The sequence below is a fragment of the Lathyrus oleraceus genome, chromosome 7 (genome assembly GCF_024323335.1).
Source record: "Lathyrus oleraceus cultivar Zhongwan6 chromosome 7, CAAS_Psat_ZW6_1.0, whole genome shotgun sequence".
NCBI lineage: Eukaryota > Viridiplantae > Streptophyta > Magnoliopsida > Fabales > Fabaceae > Lathyrus > Lathyrus oleraceus.
In genome coordinates this window covers 249,775,724-249,790,983 of record NC_066585.1, presented here as the reverse complement: position 1 = coordinate 249,790,983, position 15,260 = coordinate 249,775,724, and positions in this window count along the sequence as shown.

Sequence of the window (15,260 nt, the reverse complement as noted above, 5' to 3'; positions counted from 1 at the left end):
AAGCCATCTTGGTGTTGCTCATCTACGGTTTAGCTTTTTTCCTTAATATTGACGATTGTGTTGATATTAACGCCATTAGAATCTTCTTAATTGGGAATCATGTTCCTACTCGGTTGGGTGATATGTACTTCTCCTTGCATCTGAGGAATTCTAAAGGTGGTGGGACTATTTTATGATGTGTTCCTCTTCTGTACAAGTGGTTTATTTCTCACTTGCCTCAGACGCCTGCTTACATGAGGAACAAGCAATGTCTTCGGTGGTCTCAGAGACTTATGTCTCTCACTAATGATGACATTGTTTGGTATGACTCTACATTGAGTAGCTTGGATATTATTGATAGTTGTGGTATATTCTCTAATGTTCCTCTCATTGGTACACAAAGAGGAATTAACTACAACCCTGCTTTGGCTCGTCGTCAACTTGGGTTCCCCTTGAGAGACAAACTTAATAACATTCAGTTAGAAGGTATTTTCTATCAAGAGGGTAAAGATCCCCAACATTTGAAGCAGAAGATGATACATGTTTGGCATAATGTGCATAGGAAAGGAAGATTCGATCTTGGTCCGTGCAAATGTGTAGCTTTGGAAGCTTATACTACTTGGGTGAAGAAAAGAGCTTTGGAATTGAAGATGTCTGATGCATATGAGAGACCTATGTCTTTGGTTGTGGCTGAGTCATTAACTCTCCCTAATCAAGATGTAGAGGAGTTGGAAGACGCACTCGCCAAGATGAAGCAAGAGAGAGATATGTGGGAAGATCAGTTTCATGCTTTAAGCCGAAAGAATGAGGAGTTATAGCTTGAGTCAAAGGACAAGGATGCACCTATTGAACTTCTTGAAGACCGAGGAGTGAATAGACAGAGAGAGCCAGAGGGTCCATCTTCCTCTAGTATGCCTTAGCCTTCCTGTGCTTGGAAGAAGATTGTTGATCACCTTGTCCTTGAGAAGGCTCAGATGAAGACATCTTTTGAGACCGAGTATTGATGCATCCAAAGGAAGTACGCGCCTACAGCCAGATCATCTGACACCGTTATTAGGGGATCCTTAGGATGATTACTTTCCTTTTATCGTGTATTTGTACTTTGGTTTCTGAAATCGTACTCAGTGTAATCCTTCCAAATTTTATGAATAAAATAGATTTTTATGGTCAATCAAATTGTTATTATTATATATTTGAAAATAAAACAATATGTTCCTTGAAATTAAAAAAAAACATTGCATTTCATGCATCATCTGCATAACCGATTTTCTTCTGTCAGATGTCTTATCAGTTATTCTTCTATGCTTCAGCCAAGCTGACTCATCGATACAACACTCGTGCTAATTAACCCAGAATTATAGAGCATTTGGAAAAAGAGAACAGAGAACTGAAGGATGATATTTTTCGGCTAACTGACATGATGGAGTATGTTCTTGCTGTGCAGAATCAGTATTCACCAACTCCCGCAACTCCTCCCTAGAGGACTGTCATTTTCGAGGTTGTTACCTCGACCATGCCTATTGCTGCTACTCAATCCGGTCCAACTATGCCTGATGGATTCCCGTGGGGGATACCACCAAATTTCATTCCTGAAGGGTTTGCGCCTACATTTGCTTCTATACCGGCATCTAGCCCGATCATGTCTGTCCCACCTCTAGTTGTTCATACCTTGCCTCGTGTTGAGGACACAATCTACCATTCTGTGTCGCCTGAGGGCCTAGATGTTTATGCAAAAATGGATGAAATGAAGGATCAGTTCCTTGAGATGCGCAAGGAGTTGAAAACGTTGAGAGGAAAGGACATTTTTGGGAAGAGTGTTGTTGAACTTTGCTTGGTACCAAATGTGAAGATCCCGGTGAAGTTCAAAGTCCCTGACTTTGAAAAGTATAAGTGAAATACTTGTCCACTTAGCCACCTTGTTATGTACGCCAGAAAGATGTCAACTCAAACTGATAATGATCAGTTACTGATTCACTACTTTCAAGACAGTTTGACTGGTGCTTCTCTGAGATGGTATATGGGACTAGACAGTGCAAGTGTTCGCACGTACAACGATTTTGGAGAAACTTTTGTTAAACAATATAAGTATAATATGGATATGGCGCATGATAGAGACCAGTTGAGGTTTATGTCTCACAAGGATAAGGAGAAGTTTAAAGAATACGCTCAAAGATGGAGGGAACTTGCTGCTCAGATTAATCCTCCATTGGAAGAGAAGGAGATGACGAAGAGTTTCCAGAAGACCCTGAGTTTGTTTTATTACGAGTGCATGATTGCCAGTGCCTCTAGTGACTTTACTGAGATGGTAAACATGGGGATGAGGTTAGAAGAAGGAGTCCGTGATGGACGTTTGTCTAAGGAGGATGTGTCATCTAGTAAGAAGTATGGAAGTGGTTTTGCTAGAAAGAAGGAAGGGGAAACCAATGCAGTTTCCATGGGGAGGAAGAGGAGCCTCATGTCAAAAGAAACCCTCAACTGCATAAGCATCAACATCAAGTTTCATCAGTAATTCCAGTATTTTCAAACAATTCCAACAATCAATCAGTGTCAATTCAATAACAACGTCAATAACAAACGCAACAAAGAACCAACTACAACAACAACAACAATAATCAACAACAAAACTTCGAGAGGAAGAAGGTCTCTTTTGACCCTATTACTATGTCATACGCCGAACTCTACCCATATTTGGTTTTCAATAACCTACTTCAACCAAGAAATCCAACTCAAATTCCCGAGCCACTTCCATGGTGGTATAAGCCTAAACTCCGTTGTTCCTTTCATCAAGGAGCTCCTGGCCATGATATTGAGAACTCTTAACCATTGAAGTATGAGGTACAGAAACTTGTGAAGAGTGGGATGGTGTACTTTAGGGATCGTGCGCAGAATGTAAAAACCAACTCGTTTCCCGCCTATGGTAACTCTTCTGTCAACATGGTAGATGGTTGTCCTGGAGAATATAAGCTTTATGATGTTCGCCATATCAGACAGCTGAAATTTGTGAAGAACAGCAAGCTTGTCGTTGTTGGTGGAGAGAAGGAGCTTTTAATAAGCCATATGTCATCCTTTTCTTATGTTGAAGCTAAGGAGGAGGTTGGAACTCTGTTCCAAGCCTTGTCTATTATTGAGGTGAAGAAAACTGGGGCACCCATGTCTTCTTTCAAAGATGCTTAGAAAGCTATTGAGGCAGGCAACACTGATCAGTGGGGCCGTATGGTAGAAGTTGTAGAGAACAAGAATAAAGCCGAATTGGGATTTCAACATGGGTCGTTAGGTAACAAAGTTGAATAAGTACAACCTAGTTTCCTTAGTGGAAGGTTCATTCATGGTAATGAATAACACTCAGCTGCTATAACTGAGGATGATGAAGACGAAGACTACGCCAACTTTGTGATGCATGGCAAGACTTGCACCAATTGGGTTGCTGTTGATGTTCCCGTTATTGTCCATCTCTCTAAGTATTTTTTTCTTCATGTTTTAAGAAAAATCCTTCTCCTATGCCTAAGGGAGAAGTGAACATTGCTAGGCATTTCTTAATTATCATTAATAAAGTGCAATTTTATTCATCCACATCTATGATGATTTATTTTTACTTTTTGCCTTTCTGAAAATGGTAATCACGAAAAACATAAATAAATAAATAATTGTCCATCTGCATAATATTTGGTCACAATTCACTTCTCTAAAATCAAAATATCAAATCATTATGCAGGTTGGTTCCCAAACCCATTGAATACAATGATCCTGGTCCCGTTCCAAACTTTGATCTCCCTGTGTTTGAGGCTGAGGAAAGGACTGATGAAGAAGTATATGATGAATTATCTTGTCTACTTGAGCACGAGGAAAAAGCCATTCAGATGTTCTGTTGGTTCTAAGTGTTGGCAGCAATTTTGGTAAAATAAGGAGTGTTCACAAGATGTTATGTGTGATGTCTTAACAAGAGATATCCTATGTACCTGTTGGAGCTTAAGGAAATTGATCATGCATGATTGTTTCAAAATGTCATACACAAGGTCATGGCATCTGATATGAGTTTACCTGCAGGAGTTTAAATGCAAGAGATGTTCATGCAGGATTGTTTTAAGATGTCATACACAAGGTCATGCCATTTGATATGGTTGTACCTGCTGGAAGTTATAAAAGGAATTATGGAATTATGCAGGAATTGTTCCAGGATGTCAGACCCGATGTCATGACATCTTGTACACAGAACATTCAGTAGGAATGTCTGGTGTTTTATGATTGCACAATTAATGGCAATCTATGTATGATTGAAGATCTGATTGGCAGGCGCATTCAATCATGGATTACAACCTGATTTACTTATTTTCCAAATAGATCTAACCAGCTGTCATGAAAAGATTTAATTGGAAAATAGATTTAGGGTTTTCAAGATGTCCAAGCCCAACTGAAAGCTTCTATAAAAAGGGACTTATAAAACCTGTTTGAATACACAACCAATACTGAGCGAAATATAGAGAGAGGGCTAGGGTTTGTGTCTGTTTAGTCGTGAGACTTGTAAGCCATTCAAGTCATCCATTGATGATTGAATTGGTCTGATTTGTGGTTGTAATTTGTCACTCTAAAGCTGTTAAGCAAGAGTGTGTGTCTACTTGATCAAAGCTATGAAGCAAGATCAAGTGTGTGTCTTCTTGATCAAAGTTGTTAAGCAAGATCAAGAGTGTGCCTTCTTGATTGAAAATGTGAAGTAAGATCAAGAGTGTGTCTTCTTGATTGAAACTATGAAGTAAAATCAAGAGTGTGTTATTGCAAAATGTTTTCTTTTCTCAAGGGATTGTTGTTTAAGATCACAAGTGTGATTGTAGGGAAGTGAGTGGGTTCTCATATCTAAGAGTGCTTTGGTAGAAATTGCACGGGTAGAGATTAGGTGAGAAAGATTGTAACTTGTTGAAGTGTACGGAGAGTCTTTGAACTGATTCTATTTTAGTGAATTTCCTTCCTGGCTTGGTAGCCCCCAGATGTAGGTGAGTTGGACCGAACTGGGTTAACAATTGCTTGTGTAGTGTGCATTACTATTCTCTATCTTTATTCTGTTTGCATTATTCAGATATTAGTCTCGTGACATTACCTTCGACATCTCATATCTGATACCAGAATTTCAATTGTTATCAGAGCAGGCATCCTGCTCTGGTTCTGGGTGAGATATAGGGGCAAGACTTTCTGGTATAATGGAGAGAGATGGAGGATCTATTCGCAGACCACCAATTTTGGATGGTTCTAACTATGACTATTGGAAACCTCGAATGGTAGCCTTTCTAAAATCTCTTGATAACAAGGGCTTGGAAGCCTGTGCTAACAGGCTGGGTGCATCCTGTAATTACTAAAGAAGGAGAAGCCACTACTGAGAAGAAGCCTGAAGAACAATGGTCAAAGGAGGAGGATGATCTAGCCCTTGGAAATTCTAAGCCATTAAATGAAATATTCAATGGGGTAGACAAGAATATTTTCAGGTTGGTAAAAAACTGTGAAGTGGCCAAATATGCTTGGGACATTCTCAAGACCACTCATGAAGGCACCTCTAGGGTAAAGATGTCTAGACTTCAGCTGCTCACCTCCAAATTTAAAAATTTAAGGATGAAAGAAGATGAAGACATTCATGAATTTCACATGAGTATCCTTGAAATTTCTAATGCCTCGGGAGCCCTAGGAGAGAAGATGACAGATGAAAAACTGATAAGAAAAATACTCAGGTCACTCCCTAAGAGATTTGCTATGAAGGTGACCGCCATAGAAGAGTCTCAAGACATTTCCAACATGAGGGTTGATGAGCTAATTGGTTCCCTCCAAACATTTAAGATTGGGTTAAATGATGGTTTTGATAAGAAAACCAAGAACATGGCTTTTATGTCAGACACAGAAGAGGAAAAGAGTCAAGAGGTTGATGAAGATTTGGTCAACGAAGTAGCAATGCTGGGAAGACAATTCAATAAACTGTTGAAAAAATGGATGTAAGATCTAAGGCAAATTTCAAGAACATCTCATCTGACATTAGTAAATCCAACAATGCTAGAAGAAGAGCTAGATCAGATGAGAAGTCCAAAGAAGGAAAAGAGGTACAGTGCTATGAATGTGATGGGTATGGACACATCAGGACTGAATGTGGAACCTACCTCAAGAAGTAGAAGATGAGTCTTGTTGCCACTTGGTCTGATGAGAGTGAAATAGAGGAAGCTGCAAACCTTGTGACTGCTTTGACAGGATGATGGAGATCCGATGAAGACTCAAGTGATGATGAAGTAACCTTTGAAGAATTGGCCTCTACCTACAGAAAGTTGTGTCACAAAAGTGTAGAGTTGTGCAAACAGGTTGAAAGCCAGAAAAAGGAAATAACTCAACTTGAGAATGAGAAGGTAGAATACTTGGAAACCATCTCCAAATTACAAACAGAAGCAGTGGTTCTGAATGCCAAGCTAGATGAAAATCAACAAGCTGAAAGTCAAAAGATATCACAGCTGGAGAGTGAGAAGGAAGACCATGTGGAAACTGTCTACAAGCTAAAAACTGAAGTTATGTTTTTAAATGCTAAATTGGAAGAAATGACCAAGTATGTAAGGATGTTAAACAATGGTTCTGATTCTTTAGACAAGATTCTCCAAACTGGACAAATAACAGGAGACAAATCTGGCATTGGGTATAATCAGACTAAGCCTAAGAGCAGACATCAAGCCAAACCCAAATGCAGCCATAGTAAAAGTAAAACTGAGATGTCACAACATCAGAGGATACAGCAGAAAGGGAAACACCAAAGATGGAGATGCCATTACTGTGGGAAATTTGGTCACCTGAAGCCCTTCTGCTATAGGCTGTATGGTTATCCTAGCCCTGTTATCTACCAACCCAAACCCAAGCAACACAAGCCTATCAACAAGAAGCTATGGGTTCCTAAAACCAATGCTACAAGTCTAATAGCTCACATTCCCTTTAGAATCTAAGCCAAAAGAGAGTGGTATTTTGATAGTGGATGTTCTAGACATATGACTGGAAACATAGACTTGATAACTGAACTACACCCTCATGACATAAGCCATGTAACCTTTGGTGATAGAGCAAAGGGTGAAATAAAGGGGATAGGCAAGCTTGATTGTCCTGGAGGTCCTAAACTTGACAAAATACTACTGGTTAAGGGCTTGACTACAAATCTAATAAGCATCAGCCAACTATGTGATCAAGATCTGAAAGTTAACTTCACCAAAACTGAATGCCTGATTACTAACAAAGACAATGAAGTAATCATGAAAGGAATCAAGACCAAAGACAACTGTTACATGTGGAGCTCTCAAATTGATTATTCCTCAAAGTGTACCCATGTCCAAGAAGAAAGGATGAAGATGAGTATAGCTGCTAGAGGAACTCTCAAGAATGATGAAAGACAAGTCTGTGGGAAATGTCAGACAAGGATGTCACACCAAAATCTCAGACTTAAACTCACTTTCAAAGGAGAAAAGGTCATGATGGCTCAAATAGCTGAGAAGTTGGATCAAATAGGTGGACATGTGACTTGTCATATGCAGTCTGAAATTGGAAAAAGTCCTATTGGAACTGGACCACAAGGGACTATGTGTACCAAGGACAATGAGAAGAAGTTTGAGATGGAGAGTAAAAGGACTCATGCTACTATACACTTGAAAGATGAAAATGGTGTATATAATGAAGATATATTCGATGAAATCAGTTGTTCTCAATTAGGTTGGATAAAACTACTGATAATTGCATACAATGTCACACACGATGTCATGACATTGTATTATGACAACCAGAAGGCTGCAACTATATCCAAAAATCATATTCATCACAGGTGGACCAAGTACATTATTTGCTGTCATCACTCAATTTGAAAATGTGTGGAAGACAAATTCATAGTTCTAAAGCATGAAATGCAACTAGCTGACAAGGCTGGAGGGGATGTGGATGATTTTCATTTTGAATATGTAAGAGGGAAATTAGGAATGTGGATTCTTGTGAAATTATGGCAATTAATATGGAAAGGAAGAGGTAATAAAAATATTGTTTGGCCAATTAAAAGAAAGAGCCATATTAATGATGAATCATTACCCTGTATTGGAAATAATATCTATGATATCTTCACACGCTACCTAAACACAACTCCCTCCATCTTCATCAAACTGCTCAGAGGACCTCTGCTAGGGCAAAGAAATTTCTCTCAAAAGTCCAACAACATGTCTCAACATCCTTCATCGTCTAGATCAAAACCCACTCAGCATGACAAGACTCCTTCCATGGAGTGTCTAGACGAAGACGTACTGGACGTCACTCCACTTTATGTGATACCCGATAATGCACCAGGCCCATCCTCCACAACTGGAAGCAAATCAGGTAACATCCCTGATAAATCTTCTCTTCCAAAAGACATGCATTATGCTGATCGTGCCATTAGGAACCTAGTGACTAGGATTCTAAGTGAAGGACGTTCAGTCAAAGGGGTTTCTACCCCTCTGTCCAGAAGGGACCCCTCACCTGAGAAGGAACCCCATGCTGATAAAGATGATGACTCATCTAGATCAGAAAAGGAAGTGGTTGCTGAGGGGCTATGCTCTCTAGGTAAAACCCTACCTAGCAAGAAATCAGCCAATATGTCTCAAGAGAATATTGTTGACCTAGAGGAAGAAAGCTCTGAGGAAGAGGGGGACACTTTGGTCCATCTTGTAAAACCAAGTGTAGCTGACAAACTAAGGACTAGAAAAGGGAAAAGTGTGGCTAAAATGAGAACAACAAGAAGAGTGAAGAAAGTTGTAGGACCCTCAAAAGCCTGGAGTAAAGTTGAGGTTAGGAAAAGGAAAGAAAGAGACAGTTCTGACTCTGATGAAGATGTCGAAGACGATGTCCCAGACATCTCCCCTGCAAAAAGACAAGCTTTTAAGAAGTATCCTGGAAAAGTTGTTGTTGTGCACCTAGACAATATCTCTTTCCATTTAGAAGATGGTGCTGCAAAATGGAAATTTGTTGTTCAGAGGAGAGTAGCTGTGGAAAGAGAGCTTGGAAGAGAGGCTGCAGAGGTAAAGGAAGTTCTTGAGTTGATCAAAAATGCTGGACTAATGAAGACTATAGTTGCCTTACCCCAATGTTATGAGGGGTTAGTAAAAGAGTTTATTGTGAATATCCCTGAGGATATTTATGAAAGAAGCAGCAGAGAGTTCTGCAAAGTGTTTGTAAGGGGTAAGTGTGTGAAATTCTCACCAAGCATAATCAACAAGTTCCTAGGAAGAGGAACTGATGGAGGAGTGGATCTAGAGACTATAGACAATGAGGTCTGTAGGACTATTACAGCTGGCCAAGTTAAGGAATGGCATAGTAGGAATCACCTATCAACTGGCAAGCTAACTGTCAAATATGCCATCTTGCACAAGATTGGATCAACCAACTGGGTGCCTACTAATCATATCTCTACCATCTCCATTGGCCTTGGGAGAATTATTCATGCTATTGGAACCAAGATTAACTATGACTTTGGGAGATTTATGTTTGATCAAACTATCAAACATGCCTCCACAAATGCTGTAAAGTTGCCCATTGCCTTCCCATCCATTATTTGTGGTATAATCTTGAGTCAACAACCAGACATACTTAATACAAGTGATACTCCAAGCAGGAGAAAAGCCCTCTATCCATTCATTATAAGCTGTTTGAGGGAAGTCATGTCAATGATGTTGTCATGACATCTTCCAGAAAGGAGTCTGCACCTCAAGGGAGTTTAATTGATCAATTAAAAGATACCTGCAATGAACTGGAGAATGGTATAAGGGTAGCCAAGGCAAGAAAAGAATCGCTGGAAGTTCTTATCAAGAGCCTAGAAAAGGAAGAAGTGGGGAAGGCTGGTGAAGATTCAGATGCCAATACCTCAAGAGAAAATTCAAAAGCTCAATCCAGTGGCAGCTCTGAAAGCTCTGACAGCTCTGAAGGTGAAGGTGACACTTCTTCCTCTGATTGATGGTTTCCCCTGTTGTGTTGAAGAATGGTATGATGTGGTGAAGTCTGTGAAGTGTGCTGTGAAGATTGGTGTTTTGGAAGCTGTCCTGGTTCTGCTGTGTTTAGATGTTGAAGTTTTATTGCTTTTTTAATTGTGTAATTTGTGGCAGTCCTCATTGATGCCTGTTTGTAATATTTTGGGCTCTTAATGAGTTCCTTGGATTTGTTCATTATCTCAGCTATCACAGTTGTGTATGATGATGGTTTATACCTCCTGAACAATTATGTTTTAACATTTTTAATGTTATAACATCTGTGTTGACATTCTCTGCTAGGCTAATTGACATTTATTTTGTCTAATTGGTCACCTTTGGTCAATTTTAACTAAAAAGGGAGAGAAGTATGTGGAGTTGGAGTTGTGAGGACATGTATGTGGCTGGATAAAAGGACAACTATTATTAGTGCACAGGTGTTAAAATAGAATGAGGTTCTATTTACAGATGTCAAAGGGGATGTTTGATGTGGTGCATAGGTGCTGATGTTGAAGCAGATGTCAGAATGACGTTCTGTTCTGTTTGTTACAGGTGTTGTGGTTACAGGTGCTATTATTTTCAAAGGAGATGAATGCACAGATTAAGGGTGAGAAGGAGTACCCTTGTGCATTTGTGTGTCTTACTAGTTGCATCCATAACTAGTAATTCTGTTTGTGTTGCACAGATTTAGGGGGAGGAGAAGTACCCTTGTGCATGTGTGTATTACTAGTAGCTATAACTAGTAATTGTATTTGCTTCTGCTGCATATTAAACTATTGTTATGTTGTTTAACTGCTGATAGTTGCTCTTGTGAACAAAAAGGAAAGATATATGTTTTAGCCAAAATTTGCCAAAGGGGGAGTTTGTTGGTTCTAATTGTTTTCAGCAATTTTGGTAAAACAATGAGTGTTCACAAGATGTTATGTATGATGTCTTAACATGAGATATCCTACGTACCTGCTGGGACTTAAGGAACATGATCATGCAGGATTGTTTCAGAATGTCATACACAAGGTCATGGCATCTGATATGAGTGTACCTGCTGGAGTTTAAATGAAAGACATGTTCATGCAGGATTGTTTCAAGATGTCATACACAAGGTCATGCCATTTGATATGGTTGTACCTGCTGGAAGTTATAAAAGGAATTATGGAATTTGGCAGGAATTGTTCCAGGATGTCAGACCCGATGTCATGACATCCTGTATACAAAACATTCAGTAGGAATGTCTGGTGGTTTGTGATTTCACAATTAATGGCAATCGATGTATGATTGAAGATCTGATTGGCAGGCGCATTCAATCATGGATTACAACCTGATTTACTTATTTTCCAAAGAGATCTAACCAACTGTCATGAAACGATTTAATTGGAAAATAGATTTAGGGTTTTCAAGATATCCAAGCCCAGCTGAAAGCTTCTATAAAAAGGGACTTAGAAAACCTGTTTGAATACACAACCAATATTGAGCGAAATATAGAGAGAGAGCTAGGGTTTGTGTATGTTTAGTCGTGAGACTTGTAAGCCATTCAATTCATCCATTGATGATTGAATTGGTCTGATTTGTGGTTGTAATTTGTCACTCTAAAGTTGTTAAGCAAGAGTGTGTGTCTACTTGATCAAAGGTGTGAAGCAAGATCAAGTGTGTGTCTTCTTGATCAAAGCTGTTAAGCAAGATCAAGAGTGTGTCTTCTTGATTGAAACTTTGAAGTAAGATCAAGAGTGTGTCTTCTTGATTGGAACTGTGAAGTAAAATCAAGAGTGTGTTATTGAAAAGTGTTTTCTTTTCTCAAGGGATTGTTGTTTAAGATCACAGGTGTGATTGTAGGGAAGTGAGTGGGTTCTCACATCTAAGAGTGCTTAGGTAGAAATTGCACGGGTAGAGATTAGGTGAGAAAGACTGTAACTTGTTGAAGTGTACGGAGAGTCTTTGAACTGATTCTATTTTAGTGAATTTCCTTCCTGGCTTAGTAGCCCCCATATGTAGGTGAGTTGGACCGAACTGGGTTAACAATTGTTTGTGTAGTGTGCATTACTATTCTCTACCTTTATCTTGTTTGCATTATTCAGATATTAGTGTCGTGACATTACCTTCGATATCTCATATCTGATACCAGAATTTCATGTTCGAAGATCAGATTGAGTTGGCCAACTTGGGTTCCGAAGATGATGTGAAGGAAGTCAAGATTGGGTCTCAATTGTGTCTAGAGGTTAAGAAGGGGTTGATTGATCTTCTTCAAGAATATTCACATGTGTTTTCTTGGTCCTGTAACACTCAATTTTTACCCTAATATCCCTCATGATATCTCATCATATGCATTAGCATTGGGATCACAACTTGACATCCTTCTCACCCCTTATTCGTTGGGTTTGCATTGGGAGAGGTCACCAAGCACTTTAGATTGTATCATACTTTGTTTTCATTATTTAATAACCAAAATATCAAAATAATGCCAATATATAGTTTGTTGCTTTTATAGGTAGTGTGTATGGTCACCTATGCTCCATCAAGATCATATCTAGGGTTTGAGACCCTTAATGCAAGGAGCTCAATCAAGAATTGGTTTACATTGGCTCTAAGTATCATATATGGATACCCATTATCTTCACATGTTGTTTTGATCAAGAAATCATGAACAGTTTGGAGTTTGTTTGCCTTGGAAACCCTAGTTCATCTGGGTATCTTGTGTGACTCCTTTAGCAAGTTTCTTCAATAATTGATCAAATATTTCAAGGGATACTTCATGTTACATAATATTATGCATATATGATCCTCCATGAGTCCCAAAAGTTAAGAGAATATCAAGATAGCAACTTGGTTCATGGTGGTTGACTAGAGAAAGTCAACTGGTCAAAACTAGGGTTCCGTAGACCCTATCTCCCACAACTTTTGTCATATGAAAATGATTCCAAGGAAAAAATACTCTAAATGACATTCCAAGCAACTTTCATGTTTATGTCAAGAGCTAGTTTTTCTTGGAAAGTTATTTTTTATGGTGAAAGATTATATGTCATTTTGTCTAAACCCTAGTTTGGAGGTCAACTTCCCAAGGCCATAACTTGCTAAATTTTTATGCTATTAAATCCATTAAAAGTATATTATCAAATTAATGATGTCTAATTCAAATTTTATGTTTGGAGGAAGTGAAAATTCAACTTGCAAATGCATGTGCCAAGAGGAAACATTATAGGTCATTTTGGGCCAATACCATTGAACAAGTGATTTTCCTTTAGTTCTAAACTGCATAACTCCTTCATGCCAAATCAAAATGAGGTCAACTATATGACCCAATTGAATAGGTTTGAAAGAGATACAACTTTGATGAAGGATCTATTCTCATTTGAAGTCTATAGAAAAAGTTATTCAAGATGGAAGAAGTGAACATTTGACTTGGGACTTAGAAACTTTTCAAGAATGTTTGATTTCCCAACTTTCCACCTCAATATTAATCATGATCTAAGCTTCAAATGAAAAATTATTCAAAATTAAAGTTGTTCCCCTTGATCTAACATTTCCAAAACATCCAATATCATCTAATTTTGTTCCAAATTGAGGGACTTACAATGGGTGTAAGTGAAGATATCATTTGGATAATTTCAAGTTCCATTTTTCATATACATTTGCATGAGCTTCTGACGTGATTTCAGCATGAAGTACATTGGATTATGGATAAGAATATATCATTTCATTTGCCAAATTTGGAAGTGTGTAAATATCATTCACATTGGCTATAAATAGAATCCTTGGTGATCAGAATTGGGATGCCTCTTGCTCAAGTTTCGACCCTCTCCTCCCCAAACCCCATTGAAAGGATAATCTAGAAGGTTTCTTGAGAAACCGAGTTTCAATTCTCCTTCTGTCTTAGGATTGAAACTCCAAGAGTCCAAGCCTTTTAACCATTCAAATTATCTTCTGCAAGCTTCTAGAGTCAGATCAAGCCAGATCAAGCAATTCTGAAGCTCCTCGAAGGTGAGATTTCAGCAACTTCTTCTCTTCGATTCTCTCTTAATTCTCCACTACTCTTGTTGATTTTTGGTTTGTTGAAGTCCTACCAATATAGGTAATAAGATTGAGTTGCTTTGAGGTCAAATTGAAGCAACTCAGTTCATGATCCTCAAAATTCAAATCCCTGTATCTTTTCATATACTTGGAGTTTGACAAAATCGAGGCCAGATTCGAACTCCTGAGCATTTTTTTTTAAAATTCATGTCTTGCTTTTTCATTTTGTTGATGGTTGGTGGTGGTCCAGTCCGACGACGTCCATCGGAGAAGAAGACCGGAGCTCTGGCTCCTGCGATGAGGTGTCTTGCTTCCCAACCACATGATCCTTTCAATTTATTTTAATCTCGTGCGTTAGTTCCGATTACCACACGTGCATCTCAGTTGACCAAGGCATATGTGGAACATGCGCTGATCACCATCTGATCTGCCACCTCAATTAATGAGGGAGATCAGATGGTCCACGTTTATTGATCCAAAAAATATGGGGCTATCACCCAAAAAAATTCAAATATTTTTCTTTTCCATTTTCTGAATTAAAATTATTTTTTGGATCAAAATTGATATTTTTCATGATTTAATTATTTTTGTGCATATTTTTAATTGTTTAAAAATACTTCTGACTTTTCAAAAATAATGAAATTTTTTCTCCAAGGTCCTTTGAACTTGTTTGACCTATGATAAATCTCTTGGCCATTTATTTGGTGTTTTGAAGAGGTTTTAGGTTTTTGATCAAACATAATTTAATTTAATGCATTTTTATTTGATTTTTAATTGTTTAATTGTGTCCAAAAACTTATGTTGAGCCATTTTTATTGACTTGTGAAGTTTGACTATGTGTTTGGGCCTTGGTCGAGGTTGATTTGACTTTTGTTAGATTAAAATCATTGGATTTAGGGGATTGATGAAATGTACATTTTGTAGATGTTTGATGGGCTGCATTTTATGTTAAAACATTAACTGGACTCTAATGTCTTGGTTGATGTCATGACATGCGCTGGAGATGTTTGATTGGCTGGATTGTGTGTTAGAACATCTAACTGTACTCTGATGTCTTGACTGATGTCATGACATACTTGAGTAGTATGCTGCAGGTTTAGCTAATACAGGATTTATACAATGTCAAACTAGATGCTATGACATTCATTCCTGACAGCAGATACTGAGGTATAGAACAGTTGGTTGTCTGTTATAATTCAGTATTTAATTTCAGTCTGTTTATAAAGGGAATAACAGACCTGGCATAAGGCCTACTGTCTGAATGTCAAACTGGATGCTTTGACATTCATCATTGACAACATATAC